Genomic DNA, 12586 nt, shown 5'->3' with positions numbered 1-12586 from the left:
ATCTCGCCGCTACTCTAATAAATGGATTAACCCCTAAAGCTAAGTCTAACCCTAACACTAACACCCCCCTACGTTAAATATAATTTAAATCTAACGAAATAAATTAACTCTTATTAAATAAATTATTACTATTTAAAGCTAAATACTTACCTGTAAAATAAACCCTAATATAGCTACAATATAACAAATAATTATACTGTAGCTATTTTAGGATTAATATTTATTTTACAGGCAACTTTGTATTTATTTTAACCAGGTACAATAGCTATTAAATAGTTAAGAACTATTTAATAGCTAAAATAGTTAAAATAATTACAAAATTACCTGTAAAATAAATCCTAACCTAAATTACAATTAAACCTAACACTACACTATCAATAAATTAATTAAATACAATACATACAAATAACTACAATTAAATAAACTAACTAAAGTACAAAAAATAAAAAAGAACTAAGTTACAAAAAATAAAAAAATATTTACAAACATTAGATAAATATTACAACAATTTTAAACTAATTACACCTACTCTAAGCCCCCTAATAAAATAACAAAGACCCGCAAAATAAAAAAATGCCCTACCCTATTCTAAATTAAAAAAGTTCAAAGCTCTTTTACCTTACCAGCCCTGAAAAGGGCCATTTGCGGGGCATGCCCCAAATAATTCAGCTCTTTTGCCTGTAAAAAAAAACATACAATACCCCGCCCCCAACATTACAACCCACCACCCACATACCCCTAATCTAACCCAAACCCCCCTTAAATAAACCTAACACTAAGCCCCTGAAGATCATCCTACCTTATCTTCACCATGCCAGGTTCACCGATCCATCCTCCGAAGTCTTGATCCAAGCCTCCGAAGTCTTTATCCAAGCCCAAGCGGGGGCTGGCGATCCATAATCCGGCTGAAGTCTTCTATCAAGCGGCGGCTGAAGAGGTCCAGAAGAGGCTCCAAAGTCTTCATCCTATCCGGGAAGAAGAGGAGATCCGGACCGGCAACCATCTTGATCCAAGCGGCATCTTCTATCTTCATCCGATGACGAATGGCTCCATCTTGAAGACCTCCAGCGCAGATCCATCCTCTTCTTTCGACGTCCAACTGAAGAATGAAGGTTCCTTTAAGGGACGTCATCCAAGATGGCGTCCCTCGAATTCCGATTGGCTGATAGGATTCTATCAGCCAATCGGAATTAAGGTAGGAAAATTCTGATTGGCTGATGGAATCAGCCAATCAGATTCAAGTTCAATCCGATTGTCTGATTGGATCAGCCAATCAGATTGAGCTTGCATTCTATTGGCTGATCGGAACAGCCAATAGAATGCGAGCTCAATATGATTGGCTGATCCAATCAGCCAATCGGATTGAACTTGAATCTGATTGGCTGATTCCATCAGCCAATCAGAATTTTCCTACCTTAATTCCGATTGGCTGATAGAATCCTATCAGCCAATCGGAATTCGAGGGACGCCATCTTGGATGACGTCCCTTAAAGGAACCTTCATTCTTCAGTTGGACGTCGAAAGAAGAGGATGGATCCGCGCTGGAGGTCTTCAAGATGGAGCCATTCGTCATCAGATGAAGATAGAAGATGCCGCTTGAATCAAGATGGTTGCCGGTCCGGATCTCCTCTTCTTCCCGGATAGGATGAAGACTTTGGAGCCTCTTCTGGCCCTCTTTAGCCGCCGCTTGATAGAAGACTTCAGCCGGATTATGGATCGCCAGCACCCGCTTGGGCTTGGATGAAGACTTCGGAGGCTTGGATCAAGACTTCGGAGGACGGATCGGTGAACCTGGCATGGTGAAGATAAGGTAGGATGATCTTCAGGGGCTTAGTGTTAGGTTTATTTAAGGGGGGTTTGGGTTAGATAAGGGGTATGTGGGTGGTGGGTTGTAATGTTGGGGGGGGTATTGTATGTTTTTTTTTACAGGCAAAAGAGCTGAATTATTTGGGGCATGCCCCGCAAATGGCCCTTTTCAGGGCTGGTAAGGTAAAAGAGCTTTGAACTTTTTTAATTTAGAATAGGGTAGGGCATTTTTTTATTTTGGGGGTCTTTGTTATTTTATTAGGGGGCTTAGAGTAGGTGTAATTAGTTTAAAATTGTTGTAATATTTATCTAATGTTTGTAAATATTTTTTTATTTTTTGTAACTTAGTTCTTTTTTATTTTTTGTACTTTAGTTAGTTTATTTAATTGTAGTTATTTGTAGGTATTGTATTTAATTAATTTATTGATAGTGTAGTGTTAGGTTTAATTGTAACTTAGGTTAGGATTTATTTTACAGGTAATTTTGTAATTATTTTAACTATTTTAGCTATTAAATAGTTCTTAACTATTTAATAGCTATTGTACCTGGTTAAAATAAATACAAAGTTGCCTGTAAAATAAATATTAATCCTAAAATAGCTACAATATAATTATTCGTTATATTGTAGCTATATTAGGGTTTATTTTACAGGTAAATATTTAGCTTTAAATAGGAATAATTTATTTAATAAGAGTTAATTTATTTCGTTAGATTTAAATTATATTTAACTTAGGGGAGTGTTAGTGTTAGGGTTAGACTTAGCTTTAGGGGTTAATCCATTTATTAGAGTAGCGGCGAGATCCGGTCGGCAGATTAGGGGTTAATAATTGAAGTTAGGTGTCGGCGATGTTAGGGAGGGCAGATTAGGGGTTAATACTATTTCTTATAGGGTTATTGAGGCGGGAGTGAGGCGGATTAGGGGTTAATACATTTATTATAGTAGCGGTGAGGTGCGGTTGGCAGATTAGGGGTTAATAAGTGTAGGTAGGTAGCGGCGACGTTGGGGACGGCAGATTAGGGGTTAATAAATATAATATAGGGGTCGGCGGTGTTAGGGGCAGCAGATTAGGGGTACATAGGTATAATGTAGGTTGCGGCGGTGTCCGGAGCAGCAGATTAGGGGTTAATAATAAAATGTAGGGGTCAGCGATAGCGGCGGCGGCAGAATAGGGGTTAATAAGTGTAAGGTTAGGGGTGTTTAGACTCAGGGTTCATGTTAGGGTGTTAGGTGCAGACTTAGGAAGTGTTTCCCCATAGGAAACAATGGGGCTGCATTAGGAGCTGAATGCTGCTTTTTTGCAGGTGTTAGGTTTTTTTTCAGCTCAAACTGTCCCATTATTTCCTATGGGGGAATCGTGCACGAGCACGTTTTTGAAGCTGGCCGCGTCCGTAAGCACCGCTGGTATTGAGAGTTGCAGTTGCGGTAAATATGCTATACGCTCCTTTTTTGGAGCCTAACGCAGCCCTTCTGTGAACTCTAAATACCAGCGGTATTTAAAAGGTGCGGCCAGAAAAAAGCACGCGTAGCTAACGCACCCCTTTGGCTGCAAAACTCTAAATCTAGGCGTAAGTGTGGTGAACAGGCAAGCAGGATAATTAGCAACATATAAATGTCCAGCTCCTTATTGCAATGCTTTTTAAGCCTTATAGTAAGTGTTAATATGAAAAACAGGCAAGCAGGTTACTGAGCAGGAGATAAGCATGTGTATGTCCAGTTCCTTATTGCAATGCTTTTTTAAGCCTTAAGTGTCAGTATGAAAAGACAAGCAAGCAGGTTACTGAGCAGGAGATAAGCATATGTATGTCCAGTTCCTTATTGCAATGCTTCTTAAGCTTTATGGTGTATATATTGTGAAATAGGGACCGTTACCTTCCGCAACTGGGCTTCACAGGAATTTACCACAATGTGTCTCATAACAAGGTGTGATATTACCTGAAACCTCCAGCCCCTTTCTTTGCCACACCTTTGATTTTATGTTTCGACACCTGCAGTCTCTCCCCAAGAGTTTAAACAAAACACTGCTTAGCCTGTACCTCTATCTTCCAAATGCTTCCAGCGTAGTCTCGCCAGACCTGTTATTCATGTAGCTCCCCTTCACAGCAGCGAACTTATTTCTTCAAAAACTCCTTGTGGAAGCTGCATTCATGTGAGTACTTCACAATCAATTGCAAAAACAGCTGCGGAAGGTAACGGTCCCTATTTTCACAAAATATACACCATAAAGTTTAAGAAGCATTGTGATAAGGAACTGGACATACAGATGTTTATCTCCTGCTCAATAACCTGCTTGCTTGTCTTTTCATACTAACACTTAAGGCTTAAAAAGCATTGCAATAAGGAGCTGGACATTTATATGTTGCTTATCTCCTGCTTGCCTGTCCACCACACTAATGCTTTTCCTGACATAAATGCTTGGAGACCTATTTTTAATTCATCAACATAAAGTTACTATTTGACACTACTATATTATTACTTTTTGGAAATGGACTATTTGCAGTTTTTCATCATTTTTGCAAAGACTTTTTCTTAAAGTAACAGCGCTGTTATTTCCTAGTCATTGTGGCCACATAAGATTTTTTTGTGACTAGGTATAGATTTCAATGCTGATGCATAGTGTATTTTAGTATGTATGTTGAATGAATGCAATGTGTGAGTACTTGATACTTTGTGTATATATATATATATATATATATATATATATATATATATATATATATATATATATATATATATATATATATATATATATATGTTCAGATTTACCAATATTTGCTTGGTTTGTTTTCAGTTCTGGATTTGGAACTGTGTAATAATAAATATGTGCTTTATATGAATATAAAGAGTGCTGTATTCCCTGTCATTTTAAAGGCCAAATATTAGATTGAGGCTTTTTTCTTTTTCTTATAGTGTTGTATAAATTGTAAAAGGACATTTTACCAAAATATTCCAGAATAGTTTAAAGCTTGGGGAGTGAGGACGTGATTCCATCTGTTTATCAGTCCTAATTTTTTTCTTCTAGGGGTTGGATTGCGAGGGCAAACAATAGGGGTGAGAGAGGGCAGCCCTGTCTAGTGCCGTTGGATATTGAGAAGGGGGACGAGTGATATCTTAAACCCTTAACGGTCACTGTGGGTGTAAAATATAATGCTTGAACAGCTATTAGGGTCTGCTCTGGAAATCCAAAGGCTCTAAGAACTTCCCATAGGTAACTCCAGCGGATTTGGTCAAACGCTTTCTCAACGCCTAATGAAATGACCGATGTTATAATTTTCACTGTCACATTCGATCACTTTTGAACTTAGTCTCTATAATACACAGGGGCTTTGGATTAGACAGGGATTTAATAGGTTCTCATTTGGAAGATAACAAATTTGATATAATTATCACAATATTGTATATGGTGGATTGTATAGACAGAGACATTGTTGTTTAAGTTGATCTCAGTTACATCTGGACGGATGACACCTGTCACCCTTATTATTACATACAGTAGGATTGACCTGTATTTTCATGTTCACATTCTCTATAGGCAATAATATTTTTGACGATCACACTGATTCAGGATCATACTAACATGATTCACCATTAATATGAGTGGATAGATTCCTCATTATAGATTCCTCGTAATAACATCTTTAGATCATCCTTATTAGAATCATGTATCTGCTGTCAGTCAGCTTTTGGACTGAAATTATTACCAACCTATCAGATCTTTGATGGGGCGGGACTTCCGGGTCACTGGGTTTAAATCCTCAGAAAGCCAGCAGCTCTCTGCCTTTGACAAAGCCCGGAGGGGTGAAACGTGTCAGGGAAGAGTTCAGAGTGTGTGAACGCTTATGTTATTTTAACTGCCAGACCTTGGTTCTTTACATTTTGCTCGCAACTTAGCCGCCATAGTTAATTATGTTGTACAGTCTGGGTTGTGCCAGGCTTAGATCAGTGTACTTTAATACCTTTGAGTAATCACAGTGTTATTTAATCTACTTACTCACTTTGTCCTCACTGCTATGGGCACCCTCATATTTACTCCCTCACTCCGGGAGTGACCAATTGTAAAAATCAATGAATGGGGTTATAATAAGGCTGATTTTATATTAAAATACTTTAACAATAAATGAATAGCCTTACGCATACTTCTTTAGCCCTGATACGACCTAGTAAATCAGGTGTCATACAATATAACACACAGTGCAGGGATTAACTTGAGCCTGATATATAATTTAGAATATGTAAGGGGCATGATATTTATTATTCTATATGATATATACTATCCCTTTACATTGTTCTCAGCTAAGCTGCTACATTTTAACTATTGTGCCACACATAGACAGCGCACACTGACACTACTAATTAATTCTATTGTAGTTACTTGTATTATGAGCTGTATATGCTCATAGTGTTACCGTTTTTTTTTTTACATCTAGCCTGGAGTTGACAGAAGCATGATTCAAAACTAAAAGTGGAATTATATTGGGGGGCGTGTCCAACCACCGACCAAGATGGATGCTGTTATATAGTGATCCACCTTGTAGTTGCTATAAACGGCTGTTTATTATTACTGAGACCTGCAGATCTGGCTCTTTTTGGGAGATCTGAGCCCAGCACAACTCAAGGATCAGATTAATCTATCTCTATTAGACCACAGAGAACAAGCAGTCCTGATTAGGGAAGGTACGTCATAGAGGCTTTGTGGAGTAGCCTATACCTTTTCCTACCCCTCTACACCATTCTGACAAAGTCAGACTAGCCAGCCGGTTGTGCTGAAGTAAATCCCTTTCTGTGAAACCAGTAAGTTTTGCAGCACTTTATACTTTTGAGTGGAACATAATAGAACGTCATACGATAATGGAGGACATACTGAATGTTTTGGGACAAATTCTGACAGACTTTGAAACTAGCTTCTGCGCCATGCTACAGGAGCCATTTAAACTGCAGTTGCCTAGTAATAGCGCTGTGGAACCCGGATTAGAAACCCATGCTCCCGACACCAGCCTTCAGCACAGTCAGGCCATACCATTGCAAGGTGAAGAGAAGCAGCTATCCCCTGACCGAGGCCTCGGTCTCATACACAATGCGGGAGATATTCGAGAACATTGGGACCCTATGCAACAAGAAGGAGCGGAATATTGGCTGAGTGCAGTGTGGGCAGACACGGAGCTCCTGCCTGTCACTGGTGCGCTCATAACACTGAGGGAGATCTGTATTTTGAAGCGTGGCCATGCTGTTCTAACAGGAGCAGGGGGGCTGTCGGCATTTGAGCCCAGATTAAATGGGATAGAAGAAGACTCCCGGCTGCCTATCTTTGCCTACCACATGCTGTATGGTAGGATCTGTGAAGCAGCTCCCCCAGGTGACATTTTAAGACTGTCTTTGAGATGCGGTGCAAAAGCTAGCCATCAGCTGAGACTTTGGAGATCCGGAGTTGGGTGATTTATTTAGGTTGTAATATCAGCTGCTGCAGGGCACCACATCTCTATATGACTCCTTCTGCGACGTAACTCGCAGCAATTTATGTTTTGCCATGGACAGCCTGTATCAGCCTTCAGTCACGATACATTTAATTTAAGATTATGGGATTGTTATTGCCATGTTATATACTGTTGCCCATTGTCATCGTTTTATTTCACTGTTTTCAGTATTAATTGCTATAGATATTTATGGTAGGGATAGGTATTACTTAGATACCGCATTTATTTACATATTCTACCTGCTCACCACTGGGTTAGATGATCAAGGGGTTAAGCTATCTAATAATGAGTGTGAGTTTTTACTTTGTACTTTTGCTCTCCCTGCTATGAGAACCTAGGATATACGCACTTCAGTGTGTTCTTATGCTACACCACATGAGTACAATATTGGGGCATATCACTTTGTTCCACTCCCCCTTATTTTTTATACTTTTTTATATATAGTTAGTAGGGGTGTTATATCTTATATAATCGGACATACAGTGCTACATATAAGTTTTATGTTCATACTGCTAGGTGCCTCTTCCCCCCCCACCATAGAGCTTACTAAATAAGCATGGGGGCACAGACCCCACTTGTAATCCCAAATTGTATTTAGCTGCTTAGTTTATTTCTAGAGGTAGCAGATATATTCCCTTCCCCCTTTATGACCAGCTACAACATTGGTGTTACTAAATATAAACTACACATGAGTGCTTTATTACAGTTATTGCTGATAAATATTTTTCTACTACTTATGTACAACTATAGTCCTGAGGACCCAAAAGGGGCCCTATAGGTTATACATTTTAAAAATTTGAGGGTAGTTTTTATGTGTATTGACCACACAAGAAGCAATGTAACTATAGAATTCCTTATGATTGTTAGTTTTACAGCACTTAATGTTTTTGAACGGTAAGATCTCATTTCTGATTTTAAATAAGGCTTGTCATGTTTATTACTTTTGGCAATGATGTATACTATTGATAATTGCCCTTATGGTGTGAGGGCCTATGTTTGTGGTCATTTTGATCTGTATTATTGTTTTATTTACCTCAATAAAAAATATTAAAAAAAAAAAAAGGACCTTTTGTAGGGCATTGCCCTAAGTTAAACAGCTCTTTTACCTGTAAAAAAAAATACAAAGTCCCCCCAACAGTAAAACCCACCACCCAAACGACCCCCCAAAATAAAAAAAACCTAACTCTAAAAAAAACCTAAGCTACCCATTGCCCCTAAAGGGACATTTGTATGGGCATTGCACTTAAAAGGGCATTTAGCTCTTTTTTATTCAGCTGTCATACACAATACACTGGATGAGTACAATAAAAGGGTGCACCGGGAAAGGAGTAAAACGTAACTTTTAATAATACAAGTTAAAAATCCATAAAAGAATAATGGCATAAATTTCAGACATCATCGGCTAGCACAAATCTCCCAGCGGCAATAGTCATACTCATAGCTGTGAGAGACTTTGCCTAACTTTGCATTTTTAAAGATAAAATACACTCATTATTGGTTAAAACCATTAGCCAATGAGAAACCCAAATTTCAACTAGCTGCATCACGAAGGTACTGGGCCAACACTATGAACAGGATTAGCAATATTAACAGATATTAACCCATGATATCTCAGAATTTCCATATTTCAATTTTAACTTTAATTTGAATTTGTATTAAATAACTGCTGATATTTAAAAGATCTCCCTTTTATTTCTTCATCTTCTTTACTACTATTATTGATCTAGCTCAGACCTATTTCTATTTCTTAACATTTTTATTAAACAAAGAAGAGAACATACTGTATATTAAATAAAATTAAATTTCTCTCCAAAAAAAAAAAAGTGGTATTATATTTACCATGAAAGTGGCTATATACGTAATATACTTGCTTAAATCCTGGTGCGGCTAACTATTATTAAACACAACTATTTACTTATAACTGATACAGTCTTGTTGTTACCTAATATTAGCCGCACGATAGGGTAGGTTTGAATGAGAATGGATTGGCACTGAGAGTATAGTATAACGTTACGAGGACAGAGGTGACCTTACACTAGATACACATATGGATGTGTGCACTCCTACACTGATGGGCTAAGACAGTGCTGGAACCTTTAGCAGAATTTTCCTTACGGGTTTTTCTCACACAGTGAGTGCCTTCAGGACTCAAGAGTTATACACTAACAGTACACTATTAACTATATTTCATATACTACATTGTTGGAGATATCAACCCATATAGGGAGAATTATTTTATATTTGTTGCATTGAGCTACTTTATAACACATAGAGGGGCATAAATTATTGTTGTTATCAACAGGCCAGACCTATTTACATTATTATCCTCCTCATCATCATTGTATATACAATTTGAACCACTGTCTGAGATGTTTTTAATTGTTTGTGTTGTGTTAACATTTTTTAATTTCTGCTAATAAAGATTATATTTTAATGCAACCCACTTGTGACCCACATTGCCCTATAGTCAGGACCTAGAGTGTTATATGTACATACTTAATGAGGGTTAACATGTTCTCCTTGTGTTTTCCCTCTTTTTGTTCAGTATACATTTTTATGCATTAGCACCATTTCCTCTGCATAATTGGTAAACCTAATGCTGTATGCATTTAGACATTTGTGAATATGAAAGGAAAAGCCTGTGTAGTGCCTTTGTTCTTTTGTTGTATTATAAATGACTGAGAAAGGTCTATTGAGCCTGGTAGATTTGGTGAGAATATTAAGTAGGCACCTCGTATTGTCAGGACCTTCACGGTTGGGTATGAATCCTACTTGATCTAGGACAATAAGGTGAGGGAGCAGTAGAGAGATATGATTGGCAAACAATTTGGCATACATTTTAATGTCTAAGTTTATAAGGGATATTGGTCTGTAACTAGAGCAAAGTGATGGATCTTTTGAGGGTTTTGGGATGGTAACAATCGTAGCTTCCAAAAATTATTTGGTAAACCTGCCTTCCTCCTTAGCTAGATTGAAAAATCTAAGAAGCAGAGGTGAGAGTTTATTTATTTATGTCTTATAAAAGAATGCAGAGTACCCATCAGGGCCTGGAGTTTTGAAGGCTTTCAAATTTTGAATCACTTGTTTTACTTCTGGAAGTGTAAAAGGTGCTGTGAGAGAGTCACGATGTTCATCTAGGAGAGTCAGTAATTTTAGGGTATCTAGAAAAGCCTGAGTATCTGAAGGGGATGCTGATGTATGGCCTCTTGTCTTTTCTATGTTATATAATTCAGAATAAAATTTCACAAAACATGTGCCTATTTGTGAGGGAAGTTTAAAAGTCTGATTACCAGAAAGTATTTGGTGTATACGGGCAGTGCCTGTCCTATGTCTTAATTTGTTGGCCAATATGGTGTCAGCTTTGTTGCTCTTGTGGTAAAAGAGTTGTTTCAGCTTTAGCAAGTTAGATTGGGTACGCCGTAGTTCAAGCTGACATATATGATTTCCAAGATTTGTGGTTTGGTCTGTGATGGAAGCTGAAGGTGTGGAGCGGTTAATGGTTTATATTGGTCTGGGTAAAAAACATAAAAATATGTAATGAGTTCCTCTCTGAAAGGGACATCCAAAAGGACATGATGAGGAATATGCCAGGAAAATTTGGTACTAAAGTTATCTATCAAGTGGAGATCTGTGGTTACAAAATCATGGTCTGACCAAGGGCATAAAGAGGCTTTGGTACTTTTAACTGAATCCAGAGTTTCTGCTGAGCAGAAAATGTAATCTAATCTAGTATACTTTTTATGTGGGTGGGAGAAGTGCATGTAGTCCTTGTCTCTAGGATGTAGGGATCTCCAGATATCATAATAGTTAGATTGGGTTATAATGTGTCTACATTTGAGTGCAAGTTGTGTCGTGTGAGAAGTCTGATGATTTTGTTTTCTGTTTTTTTTATCAAGATTGGGATCCCAAATCATGTTGAAGTCCTCTGCTAGTATGACTCTGCCAGTTTTGACTTGGTCTACTGCAAGTAACGTTCGTTGTAGATATTTAGATTGATGAGAATTGGGGAGGTAGATAGACACCAGTGTGTAGTTGACATGGTCTAGCTTACAGACCAGTATCAGGAATCTGTCTTGGGGATCCTTAATGATCTGAATTTGCTCGTAGGCAATTCTCTTGTGAATTAATATGGCAGTGCCCCTAGCTTTTTTGGAGAATGTGGCATATTCTAATGTAGTGTAGTCTTTAGAAATGATTTGATGGGGGCAGTCAAATGTTCAGTGCGTTTCCTGTAAGAAGACAACATCAGGATTGTGGAATTTGAGAGATCTCGCTAGTAAACTACGTGTGTGTGGTGCGTTTAGACCTCTAACATTATGCGTCAAGAGTTTAAGAATAGGCATGTACTTTGCAAGTTATACATTACATGTAACTGTCAGTAGTCAATAAGAATAAGTGATGGTCAAAGAGAGGGATATATGGGGTGTTATGGTATAACACGGATATAAAGAGTTAATACCAGATGAAATATGCCCTGAATACGGGATCAGCAACACACAAACCCAGTTAATTCCCCCCAAACATGAGACCAAGCTCCATCTTGAGAGTAAAACAGAATGTGTTTTATTGAGGGCTATATGCCCAGTATTTATGCAGAACTCCCCTAGGAGACCAGATGGGGGGTTGGAAGAAGATAGTACATTAGATAGAGGGAAGACGCCCTTTTACAGGATACAATAGAATTGCATTACTTAACAAAATAAACAATTAAACACAAGAAAACAAGGGAGTCCTTCTTGACACCTGGCAGTCTGATTAAACAATGTGAACGCTTATCACTTAAACTTAATTATAGTAAACAACAGCTGATGTCAGGAAACCTGTTTTCAGAAAATAGTTTCTCAAAACTGAACAAAGTTAACCCTTCCAGTACTGACAGAGGGGTCTGTCACACGGCTCCCTCCTGGTGGGACACTCCGGCAGACCCGGCTTGACCCTTTGGCGGGTCAACTTGGGGATAACTGGACTAGAAGGTGGTAGGAATGTCAGTTTGCTGGGACAATCCATCTGCATTCCCATTATGAGAGAGAATTCCTGTCCATATAAATAAGGGTTGAACTTCTTCAGTGCCCAGACCCGGGCTAAACATTCCTTCAAGTTTTTGTTTTGAGAGACACTTCTTTCCAGTTGGAGACAAATCTCATCGGCTTCTTTACAAGTTTTTTGTACCTGCTCTTTATAGGTATCCACAATCCCTTCATACTGATATAGGGTGCCCTTGAGTTGCTGCACCTCACTATGAGCCAGAGTCAGCTTTTCCTCCAGTGTCGCTAAGTGTTTCTTTAATGTTTCATGTTCCACTCTCAAGCTG

General features: G+C 38.3%; 1 protein-coding gene across 1 annotated transcript in view; it reads right to left on the bottom strand.

Moving 5' to 3' along the window:
- The window catches only part of LOC128641918 (uncharacterized), a 448428-nt gene that overhangs the window by 319016 nt on the left and 116826 nt on the right, over nt 1–12586 (bottom strand). The window lies entirely within an intron of this gene.

This window comes from Bombina bombina, chromosome 11 (assembly GCF_027579735.1).
Source record: "Bombina bombina isolate aBomBom1 chromosome 11, aBomBom1.pri, whole genome shotgun sequence".
Taxonomy (NCBI): Eukaryota; Metazoa; Chordata; class Amphibia; order Anura; family Bombinatoridae; genus Bombina; species Bombina bombina.
Note: the sequence above shows the minus strand (reverse complement) of the source record. Positions and strands in the feature narration are given on the sequence as shown.